Source organism: Hyperolius riggenbachi, chromosome 11 (assembly GCF_040937935.1).
Source record: "Hyperolius riggenbachi isolate aHypRig1 chromosome 11, aHypRig1.pri, whole genome shotgun sequence".
NCBI classification, from domain to species: domain Eukaryota; kingdom Metazoa; phylum Chordata; class Amphibia; order Anura; family Hyperoliidae; genus Hyperolius; species Hyperolius riggenbachi.
The window spans coordinates 147,214,317-147,233,379 of NC_090656.1; positions in this window are offsets into that span (position 1 = coordinate 147,214,317).

Below are 19,063 nucleotides of genomic sequence, written 5' to 3' on the forward strand. Positions count from 1 at the left end.
AAATTATAGATGTTATAAAGAGTCCATTTGAAAAATTGGTTCCAAAAATATTCATACAACATAAGTAAGAGCTCTCTTCATATCATATGGCATCCTCCAGTATATACAGTCCATGCACACAAAAAGCATCCAAGGGAGCAGACAGAGTTCTCAGCGTCTCATCAGGCTAGCAGATATGTTAGCATAACAAAGCACAGTCCTGTATTGCAGCATAGCATAGCACATGCAAGGTAGCTCATGGAAAGCTTTGCGAGAAGCACATCAAGCAGCAATTCACCATATGTCAATTTTATGCTGCATTGAAGGCGCAGCAGATGCTGGTCAGTTAATCAAACAGAAAAGTGCAGGAGATGCATGGCAACAGTTCATGTGCAATCATTGTTAGCAGTGTCTCTGTGCAAACAAATGGCTGCTGAGATTGATTGGTGAGGCTTGTGCCCATAGGGCTCTTACTGTATCCACAAGTGTGAGGCCTTGACGTATTCTCTTGGAGAGGAGCCTGGAGAGATTAGCCGAGTCTCTGGTGATGATGGAGGGTCAGGTGCCCGGTTTAGGCAGCATGGAGGCATGGGGGAGATACCCTCATGGCGGAGGACGGCGTCCTCGATCGATTTCGCCGGACTCTGCCGGATTCTTCAGGAGGCGTGTCTCTTCGTGGACTGCGTTGCGTCTATGTGCAGGCCGCCGTCCAATCTGGCCGCAGAACACGGCCCCTCCCGCCCCCACACCAGGGCCAATGCAAGCGGAGGGGTGGGGCAGGCAAACATGACGGGCGCGCCCAACAGCGTTCCCGGCGCGTCTGCCAGGCCCCTCCCCCCCCGCACGCAGGCCCCGGGGAAGGGGCGGGAGACACCAAAGCAGCCGTATTGCCAACATAGCACCATATTGCCACCTCTTGCAGAGTTATGGATCCTGTCCAAACCAACAAAGCGCACATGTTGAAACCTACCATCGTGAGCGGACTTAAAGTGCTTCGCCACGGGGGTAAGGTTATTATAATTTGGACTCTTAATGCTTGCAATATGTTGCGAAATTCGTGTGCGAAATTCATTTTTGGTCTTTCCCACATAAAAGGCCCCGCAAGTGCAGAGCAGCAGATATACCACAAGAGTAGTACTGCAGTTTACATAATGTGTGAAACACCAGTCCCGACCATCTGCCCCCCACCCCTCCCCGCTAAGCTCTCCCTTTTGCCGGTACTCTATAACGTTGAATTTAAGCCCCCCAAAAGTACATGAGGAGGAGGGCAGGAAGCGGGCAGCCGGAGATGCTAGGCGCTAGTACCATCTGGTACTTCCGCCCTCTCTTGACGCACTTCCTGTTTACATTTGAAGTCGCGTCAAGAGAGCGCAGAAGTACCGCGATGATGCGTACGAGGGTACGTGTCATCATGTAGATGACGCGTACCCTCATTCGTGTCATCGCGATACTTCTGCGCTCTCTTGACGCGACTTCAAATGTAAACAGGAAGTGCGTCAAGAGAGGGCGGAAGTACCAGATGGTACTAGCGCCTAGCATCTCCGGCTGCCCGCTTCCTGCCCTCCTCCTCATGTACTTTTGGGGGGCCAAATTTAACGTTATAGGGTACCGGCAAAAGGGAGAGCTTAGCGGGGAGGGGTGGGGGGCATTTCCGACCCCCCCCCGCGCTCGGGGCATGCTCTCCCTTTATGCTGGGACCCTATAGGGGCCCCAAAAGGAACATGTTCGGGTTGGGTTCGGGGTTCGGCCCGAACATGCCGAACATCGGGGGCATGTTCGGCCGAACCACCCCGAACCCGAACATCTGGATGTTTGCCCATCACTAGTGCCCATCGCCGCCCCCTGCACCTGGAGGTAGTGGGCTCACTCAAACAAAAAGATATTGTTTCTTAAAATGAAATCAAGTAGGGTCAACAAAAACATATTATGGGCCTGTATGCCCAATTCCCCAAGAAAAATCCTAACAGCCTCCACACCAAGATCGTGTGGTATGCTTGAATAGAGGGCCTCCACGTCCAGGGTCACAAGCAATATGCCAGGGGGAAGCTGAAGATTTTCCAAAATTTGCAGCAAGTATGATGAATCGCGGACAAATGATGGTAATGCACGGACGTGCGGCTGAAGATGTCTGTCTATATATACGCTCGCCCGTTCGTTAAGGGATCCCCTACTCGATACAATCGTTTTTTTTAAGATCTTTGTGAACCTTCGGAAGTGAATAAAATGTTGGCAAAATTGGATTAAGTACCTTCAGAAATGTCACTGTGTCTACATCAATTACCAAACGAGAAAAAGCGTCCTTAATGATTGCAAACAGCTCCCCCTGGCAACGTGCAGCCCTGAACGGGGAGACCCTCACATAGCAATCCTGGTTTTTCAAAATATCGAGACACATCTCTCTATACCGCTCCGCCTTCATGAGCACAATGTTTCCCCCCTTATCTGAGGGTTTGATGACCCACTTTTTATTTAACATTAGCCCTGTAAGTGTGTTGCGTTCAACCAGATCCAAATTATCACCATCTGTCTTGTGACCTCTTAGTTTAGAAATATCCCTCTCCACCACCTCCATGAAGGTTTTTAAATTAGGGAAGAGAGAAAAAGGTGGAAACTTTTTTGAAGTGTTACGCAATCCTACCTCATCCAGATTAGGGACAAAATAGGATGCGTATGCGTTCGTGTGTTCAGTTTGGGGACAAGCCACGTTATCTCCTTGTAATTCATTCAGAGTTTGGAGGACAGTAAGATCCTCATCTGACCACGGTTTCTCTAAGATACTTGAGGGGATTTTTTTGGATTTATCACCGTAGAGGGCCTGTAATAAAATACGTCGTCCAAACAGTATGTGTGTATACGTTGTATGAGGTCATTATATTTTTTGTCCCTCTCTTTTTTTTGTCTTGCACTGAATTTAATATAGAGGCCGCGCATATAAGCTTTGTGAGCTGACCATATCATTTGTTCACCGACGTCAGGAGTGGAATTTATATCAAAGAAGTTTTGAATTGATTTTGAGTATGTGGGAATAAGATTGGGATCTATTAAGATCGCATGATTCATTTTCCAGGTTTTAGGTTTAGGTGGGTTTAGGTTGTCTTTCATAACCATATGTATAGGGGCATGATCTGACCAGGTAATGCAATCTATGGATGTGGTTATCAATTCCTGTAGTAGAAATCTATCTGTCAGAAAGTGTAATAGAACGCAGAAAAGCCGCCGCGTGTACTAGCAGCAAGGCGGCTGATTCCGCCTCCAGCGCGGTGGTTTGCACGCAGCAGCGTGCGTCTGGTGAGGCTGGGTCAGTTAGTTCACACAGGTCGAGGAATACGCGCGCGTGCGCTGAGAGGCAGAACCTTTATGACAACCGAGGAGGGATCAGCTGACCAGGTTGGTCAGCTGACCTCAGAGCAAGTGACTATTGGTTGATCACTTATGGGTGGTGTCGGATAGCGCCGCTCTATATATAGTTACTGCTGGCCAGTCTCAGGTTGTCTGCCGTTGCGAACACTTACGTGAAAGTACTCAGACCTTAGTCAGATCCTACAGTGTGTTAGAACCAGGAGGACCTGGGAATTCACACTGAGCCAGATTACTTCTGTGTTATCATTGTGTTATACTGCAGACTAGTTCCAGGGTGTTGAGACCACAGACCTCACACCCAAGATTAGGAACTCTGTGTTATCATTGTGTTATACTTCAGACTAGTTCCAGGGTGTTGAGACCATGGACCTCACACCCAAGATTAGGGATACTGTGTACCATCATATTATACTCCAGACTAGTTCCAGGGTGTTGTGCCCACGGACCTCACACCCAAGACTAGGCATTGTTTGATATCTGTTGCCGACCTGGCTTGCCCGACCTTGAGAGCTATCTCTCTCCAGTAAGAGATAGTCTCCAGACCTACTAGTGACATCCACCTTCCAGGTGTCACTCAGTCAGGCCCTTCCTACTTTCAGCCTGGGGCTCCACCCCTTTGGAGGTCCCAGGCTGCTGGAAGGTTTTTGCACTTCCCAGCGGGCAGTATTGCCCATACTGCCAAAGACCACCTGCTCCTCGGGTGGTCCAACTCAAAGTCATTACTGTTGCACCAAACACTCACACTATATAGGTGTCCAGAGGTTAGTCATACTTGGATTATCAGTGATTCTGCAGATCATCAATAATCAGGTATATATCTGTATTCTTGGTGATACTGCAGATCAGCAATAATCAGATTTTCTCTGTGTGCTGACACCGATCGTTACAGAACGGCAGACCAAAACCAAATGGAATCACTTAACAGCCGTCTTGATGCACTTACCACCTCGGTAGAGAATTACACCTGAGTGCTGGACAGTCATCAGACCCAGATCAACGCTTTGTCTGGGTCTGTACAAGTCTTTCAGCCGGCTGTGAATACAGTGCGATCTCCTCCAAGTACAGACTTTCGTATGCCTGTACCTGAAAGGTTTTCTGGTCACAGATCTGACTTTCAGAATTTTAGAAATTGAGTGTTATCGTACTTTGAGTTGAGGGCTAATTCGTCAGGAACCGTGGCACAGAGAATTACGTTTATTAAAACTCTGTTGTCAGGGGATTCCCAGACCTGGGCATATAGTCTCCAGACAGGGCAGAAAGCTCTAACCTTGGTTGAGGAATTTTTTAAAGCTATGGCTATAATTTATGATGATCCGGACATTGGTTCTACCGCTGAGCGGAAGCTCAAGACTTTGCGGCAAGGCAAGGATCCGGTTGAAATTTACGCAGCTGAGTTCAGTAAATGGGCAGTTTCAGCTAGATGGGGGTCATTTGCACTACTGGACTATTTTTTGTCAGGGTTGTCAGACGCGGTCTCTGATCTAATGCTGGGTCATCCTGAGCCAAAGTCTATTGATGGGGCTATTTTATTAGCAGTCAGGGTTGATCGTCGTCTATGCTACCAGAAACAGGCTCGGAGTATAAACAATTTGAGATATGTTTCCTACGCCTCTCCTCCACCCGTTTCACCTCCGCCGGAAGCAATGCAGATTGGTCAGTCAAAATTGTCTCGGTTGGAGCAGAACCGCAGAAAACTGTGCAGAGGAGGGTCACAGAGTGCAGAATTGTCCCAAGAAGTCAGGAAACGCTGCCGCCTAGGTGTAGTCGGAGGTAATACCCTAGGCGCGCAGACTTTACCTCTAGACGATAAACGTTTGCTCCTCCCTTGTTCCATATCTTGGGAAGATCAGACAGTTGCCACTGAGGCCTTCCTAGACTCTGGCTCAGCAGCCAATTTTATGGATTACGAATTTGCGAAGAAATTGGGGATTCCTATTTCCCCTTTGAATCAACGGATTCTGGTCACTGCAGAGGACGACTCTCCTCTGCAGAGTGAATACCCTCTGTCTCAGACCCCAGAGTTAAAGGTCATGGTTGGGGTGTTACACAAAGAGAGTCTACAGTTTCTGGTTTTGCGGATGACAACTTCCACAATCATTCTTGGCATGCCATGGTTACAACTTCACTCTCCTCAGATCAATTGGGCTTCAGGTCAGCTAACGAGCTGGTCTACCCATTGTCATCATCATTGTTTAGCGAAAGTAACCTTGGGTAACACCAAGATTCAGGTGGAAGTTTGCCAAGCCAGTATTCAGAATTCGCGGATGTGTTTAGTCCCAAATCAACAGATAAACTTCCTCCTCACCATCCTTTTGATTGTCCCATCGATCTCAGGTCTGGTTGTATGCCCCCTAGAGGTTATCTCTATAATTTATCTGGGCCAGAGAAATTGGCTATGCAAGAATACATCCGAGAAAATGTAGCTAAAGGTTTTATTTGTCCCTCTCGGTCACCAGCAGGGGCAGGATTCTTTTTTGGGAAAAAGAAGGATGGAGGCCTCCGTCCATGCATTGATTATTGGGGCTTAAATAAGATTACAGTAAAAAAATCGTTATCCTTTGCCTTTAATTGACGATTTGTTTACCCAGGTCACCAATGCTAAGATTTTCTCGAAGCTGCATTTGAGAGGTGCATACAACCTTGTGCGTATCAGGGATGGTGATGAATGGAAGACGGCCTTTAACACACCCGACGGGCATTACGAGTACCTGGTGATGCCCTTCAGGTTGTGTAACGTCCCGGCCGTCTTTCAAGAGCTGATTAACGAGGTGTTGGGCAGATTCGTCTTGGTGTACTTAGACGATATACTGATTTTTTTCATCCAACCTCTCAAAACATAGGAAACATGTTGGGTTTGTGCTATGGAAGTTGAGACAGAATATGCTGTATGCTAAATTGGAAAAATGCATTTTCGAAGTGACCTCTATCGCCTTTCTGGGGTACATAATCTCGACGTCTGGCCTCTCTATGGACCCTGGAAAGGTTTCTGCTGTCTTGGAGTGGCCTCAGCCTGTTGGACTGAAGGCACTCCAGAGATTCCTGGGGTTCACCAACTACTACAGGAGGTTCATAAAGGGGTACTCTACGGTGATCTCGTCTCTCACCAGTCTCACCAAGAAAGGGGCAGATACTCACCACTGGTCCCCAGAGGCCCATGCTGCTTTCTCCACTCTGAAGAAATTGTTCTGTTCTGCACCCATATTGAGACATGTAGACGTCACCTTTCCCTTTATCGTGGAGGTTGATGCCTCAGAGGTAGGGGTAGGGGCTGTGCTGTCTCAGCGTTCTGGTTTGCAGGGAAAACTCCACCCTTGTGCCTATTTTTCCCGTAGGTTTTCACCTGCAGAGAAAAACTACGATATAGGCAACTGGGAACTTCTAGCCATCAAGTTGGCCTTTGAGGAATGGCGACATTGGCTAGAAGGGGCAGAACACACCATTACAGTTTACACTGACCACAAAAATTTAGAGTACATTGAGGGCGCTAAGAGACTTAGCCCCCGAAAAGCCCGGTGGTCGTTATTTTTTTCGAGATTCAGATTTGTAATCACGTATACCCCTGGTAGTAAGAACATCAAGGCTGATGCCTTATCCAGGTGTTTTGAGCCCGAGACAGCACGGCCCTCAGCCCCTGAGACCATTCTACCTCAGAAGGTGGTCCTGGCAGCCACTGAGACCTGGAAAGACTGGACTGTCACTCTGAGTCCATTTCAACAGGATGTTCCAGACGGGAAGCCTGAGGGGGTCCTGTTTGTACCATTGCCTTTTCGCCTACAACTGTTGCAGCTGTTTCATTCCCACAAGAATGCTGGGCATCCTGGGGCCACCATAACTCAGGATCTACTTGCTAGATGTGCTTGGTGGCCGTCATTGGCAACAGACTGTAAGGAGTTTATAAGAGAGTGTGCAGCGTGTGCTAGGAGCAAACCCTCCCGTCCGGCACCTGTTGGAACATTGCAGCCTTTACCAGTTCTGAGTGAACCTTGGACCCATTTGTCCATGGATTTTGTGGGCGAACTCCCCAGGTCTGAGGGCATGACGGTCATTTGGGCGATAGTCGATCAATTCAGTAAGATGGCTCATTTTGTCCCCCTGAAAGGACTCCCCTCGGCCCAGGAATTGGCTGATCTCTTCATCCAGCACATTTTCCGGCTGCATGGCATTCTGGAAAATATAGTGTCAGATCGGGGAGTCCAATTTGTATCTAAGTTTTGGAGGGCATTCTGCCATCAGTTAGACATGGATCTTTTTTTTTCATCAGGCTACCACCCACAGACCAATGACGAGACCGAAAGAGTCAACTAGTCCCTGGACCAGTTAGTGAGATGTTATGTTGCAGATGCACAAACTGACTGGGTAAAATTTTTGCCGTTTGCAGAATTTGCACACAACAATCTGAAAAGTTCCTCTTCAGGATTTTCCCCATTTCAGGTGGCGACAGGAAGGTCACCTAAGTTTGCCCCATTGCCAGTGGCTTCTACTCCGTTTCCAGCCCTGGAGAATTGGCAGAGGTCCTTAAAGCAAATTTGGGGAATGGTTAAAATAAATTTGGGGAGGGCTTTCCAGAACCAGAAGAAACAGGCTGACAAGAGACGTTCCATAGAATGGGAATTTTCTCCAGGGGATTTAGTCTGGGTGTCCACACGACATTTGGCTCTAAAGCAACTGTCACCCAAACTGGGCCCTAGATTTGTGGGTCCTTTTCCAGTGACCAGAAAAATCAATGATGTCACTTATGCTATTGATCTCCCTACCAGCATGCGAGGTGTGAGATCATTCCATGTGTCCTTGCTCAAGCCGGCAGTGCATGTGGATTCCGCTCCCCCCCCCCTTGTGTTGATTGATGACCAACCTGAGTATGAGATTGAAAAGATTCTGGACTCACGGCTTGTGCAGAACTCCGTGCAGTATCTGGTTCACTGGAAGGGATATGGCATAGAGGAGAAAATGTGGGTGCCAGATTGTCGTATGCACACTGAGAAATTGAAGAAAGAATTCCATGACTTGCATCCTGGAAAGCATGGTGGGAAGTGTCCGGAGTCCACTCCTCAGGGGGGGTACTGTAATAGAACGCGGAAAAGCCGCCGCTTGCACTGGCAGCAAGGCGGCTGATTCCGCATCCAGCGCGGTGGTTTGCACGCAGCAGCGTGCGTCTGGTGTGGCTGGGTCTGTTAGTTCACACAGGTTGAGGAATACGCGTGCGCGCTGAGAGGCAGAACCTTTATGACAACCGAGGAAGGATCAGCTGACCAGGTTGGTCAGCTGACCTCAGAGCAAGTGACTATTGGTTGATCACTGATGGGTGGCGTCGGAGAGTGCCGCTCTATATATAGTTACTGCTGGTCAGTCTCAGGTTGTCTGCCGTTGCGAACACTTACGTGAAAGCACTCAGACCTTAGTCAGATCCTACAGTGTGTTAGAACCAGGAGGACCTGGGAATTCACACTGTGCCAGATTACTTCTGTGTTATCATTGTGTTATACTTCAGACTAGTTTCAGGGTGTTGAGACCATGGACCTCACACCCAAGATTAGGAACTCTGTGTTATCATTGTGTTATACTTCAGACTAGTTCCAGGGTGTTGATACCACGGACCTCACACCCAAGATTAGGAACTCTGTGTTATCTTTGTGTTATACTCCAGACTAGTTCCAGGGTGTCGAGACCACGGACCTCACACCCAAGACTAGGGATACTGTGTACCATCATATTATACTCCAGACTAGTTCCAGGGTGTTGAGACCACGGACCTCACACCCAAGACTAGGCATTGTTTGATATCTGTTGCTTGCCCGACCTTGAGAGCTATCTCTCTCCAGTAAGCGATAGTCTCCAGACCTACTAGTGACATCCACCTTCCAGGTGTCACTCAGTCAGGCCCTTCCTACTTTCAGCCTGGGGCTCCACCCCTTTGGAGGTCCCAGGCTGCTGGAAGGTTTTTGCACTTCCCAGAGGGCAGTATCACCCATACTACCAAAGACCACCTGCTCCTCGGGTGGTCCAACTCAAAGTCATTACTGTTGCACCAAACACTCACACTATATAGGTGTCCAGAGGTTAGTCATACTTGGATTATCAGTGATTCTGCAGATCATCAATAATCAGGTATATATCTGTATTCTTGGTGATACTGCAGATCACCAATAATCAGATTCTCTCTGTGTGCTGACACCGATCGTTACAGAAAGTAGTCTATTCGGAAGTGTGATTTGTGCACAGTAGAGAAATGTGTATATTCTTTATCAGTGGTATGCGATACTCGCCAGGGATCGAAAAGATCATTCCATCTTAAAGTTTTCTCTAAGAGTGGTAAAAGGGATTTCCTGCTGGAGGAGGAGTCTATATTTGAAACGTATGCATTGAATTCGCCTCCTAGTATGAGGTGGCCAGATTTGATTTTGTTTACCTTTGTCATCAATTTTTGGAGGAAATGGCGTTATGCTATATTGGGGGCATATAAAGCAACAATGGTTAGTGGATGGTTGTTAATGTGACCTACAAAAATTATGAATCTACCTCCGTTGTCTATTTCTATAGAGGTAGTCATTACTAGAGATTATTGCGGAATGCTAATAAGACTCCTCTTTTCCTTTTGGTAAAGGTGCTGTGGTAAATCAGGGGAAAGTTAGCGTTTGTGCAGTACTTTGTGTCACTATTTAATAAATGTGTCTCTTGCACTAAGAGAATGTCAGATCGTTTGGAGCGGGCATCCGACCAGAGAAGTTTAAATCACGAGCGTTGAATGAAGTTAGTTTAATAGTATTAACTGGGTTAGCCATAGACCATAATTAGTGTGTAGAGATTGACTTTGCAAATCACCCTTAAGGTGGCCATACACTGGCCCGATTCCCGGCCGTTTCGACAGCAGATTCGATCCTGGGATCGAATCTGCTGCCAATCGTTCGCGGTAAACGCCGCCGACGATCCGATTTCCTCCCGAAATCGGATCGGTCCGTCGATCGCGCCGTGCGGGAAATTACCCTCGATCGCCCGCGGGTAAAGTGCGCGTCGCTAGCGGCGGCCGATCCGATGAAAAATACATTACCTGATGCGGGCTCCAGGGCGTCTCCGCATCTTCTCAGCGCTGCACCCGCTCCATCCCGGCGCTTCCTGGGTCACTGCAGTGACCCAGGAAGTTCAAATAGAGGGCGCTCTATTTGAACTTCCTGGTCACGGAGTGACACAGGAAGCGCCGAGATGGAGCAAGAACAGAGCGGTGCAGCGTGGAGAAGATGCCCGGGAGCCCGCATCAGGTAATGTATGCGCGGGGGGAGGACAGGCGGCAGGAGCAGCTGAACAGATTGTGATCGGTTTCAGGCTGAAATCGATTCACAATCTGTTTGCAGTAAAGGCAGCCATACGATCCCTATATGATCAGATTCGATCAGATAGGGATCTGTCAGCTGGTCGATCTGATGGCACATCGACCAGTGTATGGCTGCCTTTATAGAGTATATAGATAAGTACAGTAGTGCATTAATAGTTACAATCTTGAGGATGGGAGAGTAAGTCATACATGAACAAAAACTTAACAATAACCACATAAACATAAAATAAAACAAACTAAGTAGTGTGGAATATGAGTCCACGATTCTACACTTCATCTTAGGGTGTAGTGCAATAGCGTATATTGCAAGGAAGATAATGTTCTCTATATCAGGAATGGGTGTCATCAAAATGGCCGTGCTCAGCGGTGGATATCCGTGGTATACAGATCTATCGCTGTTTTAAGTAGGAGATGGAGTTGTGAAATTTAGCAATATGTCACTTGCTAGTTTCAAGGAAGCGGATTTGCAGTTTCTTAAGGAGAGCTGTACCTTCTGAGTGAGAGATAATCACATGTTGTTTATTGCGGTAGGAAAATATAAGTTTAGTTGGGAATCCCCACTTGTATGGTATTTGTGCATCTCTCAGAGCTTTGGATAATGGTTGCAGACTTCTCCGCTGCTGTAGTGTGGCCTGGGAGTGGTCATTGAACAGTTGGATCTTAGAGTAAGGTTCTGGGAGCTGGTCAGGTTTCCTGAGAGCTGCTAAAAGTTCATCTTTGGTTTGAAAGAAGAGGAATCTAGCTAATACATCCCTGGGAATATGATCCGGGAGATGAGAGGGTTTTGGCAGGCAATGTACTCTGTCGATTGTCAGTTCTATAGGTGACACATCAGACAGTACAGTCTTAGCAAATTTTGTGACATAGCCTCTTAACTCCCCAATGGTAACTGATTCTGGTATGCCTCTCAGTTTTATGTTGTTTCGCCTGGAGCGATCCTCCATATCAGATGATTTGGTTTTAAGCCAGGCAATTTCTTTAGTGTGCTTCTCAGTTACATCTACCATAGCATTGTGCTCTTTAACTATGTCAGATATGTTGTATTCAGATGCATCTACTCTTGTGCCTAGTGAAGCAATCTCTTGTTGTAAGGAAGCCTGCATGCTAGAGAAGCTGGAGAGTAAATCTGCTCTGAAGGATAGCAAGATCTCCTTAAAGAGACACTGTAACATCAAAAAGATCCCCTGGGGGGTACTCACCTCGGGTGGGGGAAGCCTCCGGATCCTAATGAGGCTTCCCACGCCGTCCTCTGTCCCACGGGGGTCTCGCCGCAGCCCTCCGAACAGCCGGCGACTGTGCCGACTGTCAGTTCAATATTTACCTTTGCTGGCTCCAGCGGGGGCGCTGTGGCGACTTTCGGCACGGAAATAGACGGAAATACCCGATCTCCGTCGGGTCCGCTCTACTGCGCAGGCGCCGGAAACTTGCGCCTGCGCAGTAGAGCAGACCCGACGGAGATCGGGTATTTCCGCCTACTTCGGCGCCGACAGCCGTCAGAGCGCCTGCGCAGGAGCCAGGAAGGTAGATATTACGTCACCGCTGCACGGAGGGCTACAGCGAGACCCCTGACGGATGGAGGACGGCGTGGGAAGCCTCATTAGGATCCGGAGGCTTCCCCCACCCGAGGTGAGTACCCCCCAGGGGCCGTTTTGTCGTTACAGTTCCTCTTTAATAAATGTCTGGGAGGCTGCTTGTTCTGATGCAGGGAAGGCCAGGATGTCAGTAGGGGGTGATGTATTTGGATGCACTGGGCCTATCTCCTGTGCACGCTCCTCTGAGCTCTCAATGCGTGGACGCTGTCTTGCTGGGCTATTAGAGGGGGTCTGAGCTTGATTGATCTCTGCAGGGAGGGAGGTCATCGGGGGAGAGCACTCACCAGACTGTGGAATGTTGTTTCTCTGGTTCTCCTCTCCTTCATATTGGCTGTGCTCTGTTGCGTGTGTCTGTCTCCCAGCGCCATCTTGATAACCTCGTGCTGCCCTCTGTGTCTTTTCTGTGAAGAAGTCCGTGAGCTTCTTCGGCTTGTATGATTTACGCTTCTTGGAGGGGTCTGTCTCAAGCTCCATCTCCTCTGTCATGCTTGTGTTGTGCTGATCTGTGCTGATTTGAGCTGCTATTTCTCCGTCGAAGCTGGAGCTCAAGGTTCACACGTCCTCCCTGGTCTCCATCGTGGCCACCCCCCCCGTATTTATAGGGTTTAACAATAATTATTTCTTTCTTTAGAAGAACTATATTGATTATTAATATTTAGATTAATAATATTTATGTGTAATAACTGAGCAAATGTATATATATGATTGCTGCAGTAATGTGACTTTAAACTTGTTTCCAGTCAGCACATACTAACCTTGACATTTGAAAGATTCTTGAAACCAAAATAATATAATAATTATGAGTTTCATTGCCTGGAATATGTTGAGATGTCTCAGAGTAATATTTTAAAAAAGTACTCTAACTTTACAGTTTACAATGACATTTTGCATAGAACATTAAAACTTAAAACATACACATATGACAGCTTTTCCTGCATAAATAAACCGCTAGAATTCTGACAGTTAGACCCCTTGAAACATCTTTTCCATCACTTTTGTGGCAAGCGTAAATGTTTCTAGTTTTCAAAGTTCGCCTCCCCATTGAAGTCTATTGCGGTTCGCGGAAGTTCGCATGTTCGCAAACGTTTGCGGACGTTCGCATTCGCGGTTCGCGAACCGAAAGTCGGAGGTTTGGGCTATCTCTAGTGGTATCACCAAAGCAGAGCTACTCACTCAGCAAGTTTACCCAATGTACAGGTAATATACCTGCCCTGACCATGCTTTGCAGACCAGGTATCAGTGGTTAGCTGGACCCTTGCCCTAACTCTGTGTACCAGAGATGAGGTGACTTTGCTCTGCACATGATGGTGCAGGTTTACATATACACATTTAATTGGAGAAAAAAAAAGTCAATGTTATGTAGCAAAAATTTAATTATTATTTAGAAAAAAATATATAATTAGTGCAATGGAATGTAAAGTAGAATAGGCCCTGGGGAGCTGAGGGTTATATACCTGCCCTGACCATGCTGCTTTTAAATGTCCTGAGTGGTAATGTGAGGGTTATGCCCACTTTACACTGACAGACCAAACTCAGACAGACCACACTCGGCATTTAACGCACCGCAAACAACCGCAAAGAGTTGTTCATACTTGACACTCTCAGGACTTAATATTAGTCCTCTCGGCCGCAATCTTTTTTTAGTGGTCGCCACGCTTATGTGCGCTTGTTGGCGAGTGTGCAGGCCATGGCAGTTTTTCAGCCCCTATGATCAGGCTGAGGTAGCTCAATGATAGTATAGTGACCCAGAAAAAACTGGTTCTGCTGTGTGGCCTCAGTGTTGGCCTAGTAAGCTTTACTGAATGATCACCTGAGGTGACCAAAGGTTTTGCCAAAATGTATCCAGCCGATTGATCGAATTTGGTTTGTCCACAAGGAAGCAACAACCTTATCCTTTTGGGTGTGCCTCCAACACACTCATATATGTCATTGCGTCATTGTGATACACGAGCCCCCTCACCACGGCAAGGTAACCATCATAAAGGGGATAGGGGAATTGACATCATGTACATGCCTTTTTATTTATTTATTTTTGTGGCAGCCACAGTTTAGCACCACAGGCCAGAAAAATATTTTTTTGTAGCAGCCGCTGCTATAGCAGTGGCCTTAATGGACAACTGAAGTGAGAAGAATATGGAGGCTGCCATGTTTATTTCCAATTAAATAATACCAGGTACCTGGCAGTTCTGCTGGTCTATTTGGCAGCAGTAATGTCTGAATCACACCAGAAACAAGCATGCAGCTAATCTTGTAAAGTCTGAAAATACAGTGGGATGCAAAAGTTTGTGCAACGTTGTTAATCATCATGGTTTGCCTGTATAAATTGTTGGTTATTACGATAAAAAATGTCAGTTAAATACATCATATAGCAGACACACACAGTGATATTTGAGAAGTGAAATGAAGTTTATTGGATTTACAGAAAGTGCACAATAATTGTTTAAACAAAATTAGGCAGGTGCAAAAATTTGGGCACCACAAAAAAGAAATTAAATCAATATTTAGTAGATCCTCCTTTTGCAGAAATTACAGCCTCTAAACGCTTTCTGTAGGTTACAATGAGAGTCTGGATCCTGGTTGAATGTATTTTGGACCATTCCTCTTCAGAAAACATCTCTAGTGCATTCAGGTTTGATGGCTTCCGAACATGGACAGCTCTCTTTAACTCACACCACATATTTTCAATTATATTCAGGTCTGAGGACGGAGATGGCCATTCCAGAACGTTGTACTTGTTCCTCTGCATGAATGCCTTAGTGGATTTTGAGCAGTGTTTAGGGTCGTTGTCTTGTTGAAATATCCAGCCCTGGTGCAGCTTCAGCTTTGTCACTGATTCCTGGACATTGGTCTCCAGAATCTGCTGATACTGCGTGGAATCCATGCGTCCCTCAACTTTGATAAGATTCCCAGTCCCACTCCCTGCATTGGCCACACAGCCCCACAGCATGATGGAACCACCACCATATTTTACTGTAGGTAGCAGGTGTTTTTCTTGTAATGCTCTGTTCTTTTTCCTCCATGCATAACGCCCCTTGTTATGTTCAAATAACTAAATTTTAGTTTAAGCAGTTCACGGCACCTTACTCCAAAATTAAGCTGGCTTGTCCAAATGTGCTTTAGCATACCTCAAGCAGCTCTGTTTGTGCTGTGGGTGGAGAAAAGGCTTCCTCTGCATACAACATCTCCTTGTGTAAAGTGTGTTGAATGGTTGAATGATGCACAGTGACTAGAGTTGGCCCGAACCTCCGATTTTAGGTTCGCGAACCTGGTTCGCGAACTTTCGCGGAAGGTTCGGTTCGCGTTAAAGTTCGCGAACCGCAATAGACTTCAATGGGGATGCGAACTTTGAAAAAAAAAATAATTATGCTGGCCACAAAAGTGATGGAAAAGATGTTTCAAGGGGTCTAACACCTGGAGGGGGGCATGGCGGAGTGGGCTACATACCAAAAGTCCCCGGGAAAAATCTGGATTTGACGCAAAGCAGCGTTTTAAGGGCAGAAATCACATTGAATGCTAAATGACAGGCCTAAAGTGCTTTAAAACATCTTGCATGTGTATACATCAATCAGGTAGTGTAATTAAGGTACTGCTTCACACTGACACACCAAACTCACCGTGTAACGCACCGCAAACAGCTGTTTGTGTAGTGACGGCTGTGCTGGACTGGTGCGCACCATGGCGAGAGTGCAGGTTTTGGTGGCTTTACAGCCCATATGGTCGCCTGGCTGATGTAGCTGAATGACAGAGCAGTGACTGTCCAGCTGATCAAATTTGGTCTGACCACAATGAAGCAACGACCTTATTATCTTTTGTGTGCCCCCCGAGACACTCATCTAGGTGCCGGTCATTGCTTCATTGTGATACGCAAGCCCCTTCACCACGGCAAGGTAATGATCACGAAGGGGAATGGGCGCATGTACATGCCTTTTCTTTTGTTGTTGCAGCTGCCCGCAGTGCAGCCAGAAAAATTAGGCAGTCATGTACACGCACCAGAAAAATTATTACAGCGGCCGCTGCTAGCAGCGGCCTAAAAAATTCAGCAATCAGCCTGGAGTCCCGGACCCTGTTGGTGGTGGCGGAGAAGGTAGTCAAGCGGCCTGCAGGCAGACATGCTGTGTGGAGGGACTGGGAGCGACTTAGTCTTCTTGGGGCAGGCCAGGCAGCCAGTCACACGGCGTGCAGGCAGAGATGTTGTGTGTGCGGGGACTGACTTAGTCTTGGGGCGGGCAGCAGCCCTCCGGGATCCATGCCTCATTCATTTTGATAAAGGTGAGGTACTTAACACTTTTGTGACTTAGGCGACTTCTCTTCTCTGTGACAATGCCTCCAGCTGCGCTGAAGGTCCTTTCTGACAGGACGCTTGCGGCAGGGCAGGAGAGAAGTTGGATGGCAAATTGGGACAGCTCTGGCCACAGGTCAAGCCTGCGCACCCAGTAGTTCAAGGGTTCCTCATCGCTGTTCACAGCAGTGTCTACATCCACACTTAAGGCCAGGTAGTCGGCTACCTGCCGTTCCAGGCGTTGGTGGAGGGTGGATCCGGAAGGGCTACGGCGAGGCGTTGGACTAAAGAACGTCTGCATGTCCGACATCACCATGAGATCGCTGGAGCGTCCTGTCTTTGACTGCGTGGACACGGGAGGAGGATTAGTGGCAGTGGTACCTTGCTGGCGTTGTGCTGTCACATCACCCTTAAAGGCATTGTAAAGCATAGTTGACAGCTGGTTCTGCATGTGCTGCATCCTTTCCACCTTCCGGTGAGTTGGTAACAGGTCCGCCACTTTGTGCCTGTACCGAGGGTCTAGTAGTGTGGCCACCCAGTACAGCTCATTCCCCTTGAGGTTTTTTATACGGGGGTCCCTCAACAGGCAGGACAGCATAAAAGACGACATCTGCACAAAGTCGGATCCAGTACCCTCCATCTCCTCTTGCTCTTCCTCAGTGACGTCAGGTAAGTCAACCTCCTCCCCCCAGCCGCGAACAATACCACGGGAAGGTTGAGCAGCACAAGCCCCTTGCGACGCCTGCTGCGGTTGTTCTCCTGCCGCTGTCCCCTCCTCTTCCTCCTCCCCCAAAGAAACACCTTGCTCATCATCCTCTGAGTCTGACTCGTCTTCTGCACACGACTTCTCTTCTTCCTCCTCCTCCCCCCTCTGTGCTGCCGCAGGTGTTGAGGAAACAGCTGGGTCTGATGAAAATTGGTCCCATGCCTGTTCCTGCCGTAACGGTTCCTGGTCACGCTCATTCACAGCTTCATCCGCCACTCTACGCACAGCACGCTCCAAGAAGTAAGCGTAGGGAATTAAGTCGCTGATGGTGCCCTCACTCACCAGGTTGGTCACCTCCTCAAACGGCCGCATGAGCCTGCATGCATTTTTCATCAGTGTCCAGTTGTCGGGCCAGAACATCCCCATCTTCCCAGACTGTTTCATTCTACTGTAGTTGTAGAGGTAGTGGGTCACGGCTTTCTTCTGTTCTAGCAGGCGGGAGAACATGAGCAGGGTCGAGTTCCAGCGAGTCGGGCTATCGCAAATGAGGCGTCTCACCGGCATGTTGTTTTTGCGCTGAATTTCCGCAAAGCGTGCCATGGCTGTGTAAGACCGCCTCAAATGCCCACAGAACTTCCTGGCCTGCTTCAGGACATTCACTAAGCCAGGGTACTTTGCCCCAAATCTTTGAACCACTAGATTCATGACATGTGCCATGCAGGGTATGTGTGTCAGCTTCCCCATATGCAAAGCGGCAAGCAGATTGCTGCCGTTGTCGCACACCACGTTGGCTATCTCCAGGTGGTGCGGGGTCAGCCACTCATCCACCTGTTTCTTAAGAGCAGCCAGGAGAGCTGCTCCAGTGTGACTCTCCGCAAGACATGTCTAAGATGGCGTGACACCGTCTTACCTGGCATGCAGCATAGGCCCTGCGGAGCTGGGGCTGTGTAGCTGGAGAGGAGAACTGCCACTCAGCCAAGGAGGAGGAGGACAGCGAAGAGCATGTAGCAGGAGGAGAGGAGGTGGCAGGAGGCCTGCCTGCAAGCCGTGGAGGTGTCACAATTTGGTCCGCTGCGCCCTGCTTGCCATCGTTCACCACCAGGTTCACCCAATGGGCTGTGTACTTAATGTAGCGGCCCTGCCCGTGCTTGGCAGACCAGGCATCCGTGGTCAGGTGTACCCTTGACCCAACGCTCTTCGCAAGAGATGACACCACTTGCCTCTCAACTTCACGGTGCAGTTGGGGTATGGCCTTTCTCGAAAAATAAGTGCGGCCTGGCATCTTCCACTGCGGTGTTCCGATGGCCACAAATTTACGGAAGGCCTCAGAGTCCACCAGCCGGTATGGTAACAGCTGGCGAGCTAACAGTTCCGCCACGCCAGCTGTCAGACGCCGGGCAAGGGGGTGACTGGCCGAAATTGGCTTCTTCCGCTCAAACATTTCCTTCACGGACACCTGACTGCTGCTGTGGGCAGAGGAGCAGGAACCGCTCAAGGGCAGAGGCGGAGTGGAGGAGGGTGCCTGTGAAGGTGGAAGGGAGAAAGCGGCAGAAGACGATAATGCACCTGATGGAGGAGGAAGAGGAGAAGGAGGGTGGCTTTGCTTTTGTGTGTTGCTGCTGCTTTTGCTCAGGTGGCCATCCCATTGCTGTTTGTGCCTTTTCTCCAGGTGCCTTCGTAAGGCACTTGTCCCTACGTGAGTGTTGGCCTTTCCACGGCTCAATTTTTGTTGGCAGAGCGAACAGATGGCTTTGGTCCGATCTGAGGCACACACATTAAAAAATGTCCACACCGCTGAGCCACCCTGGGATGTGGGCACT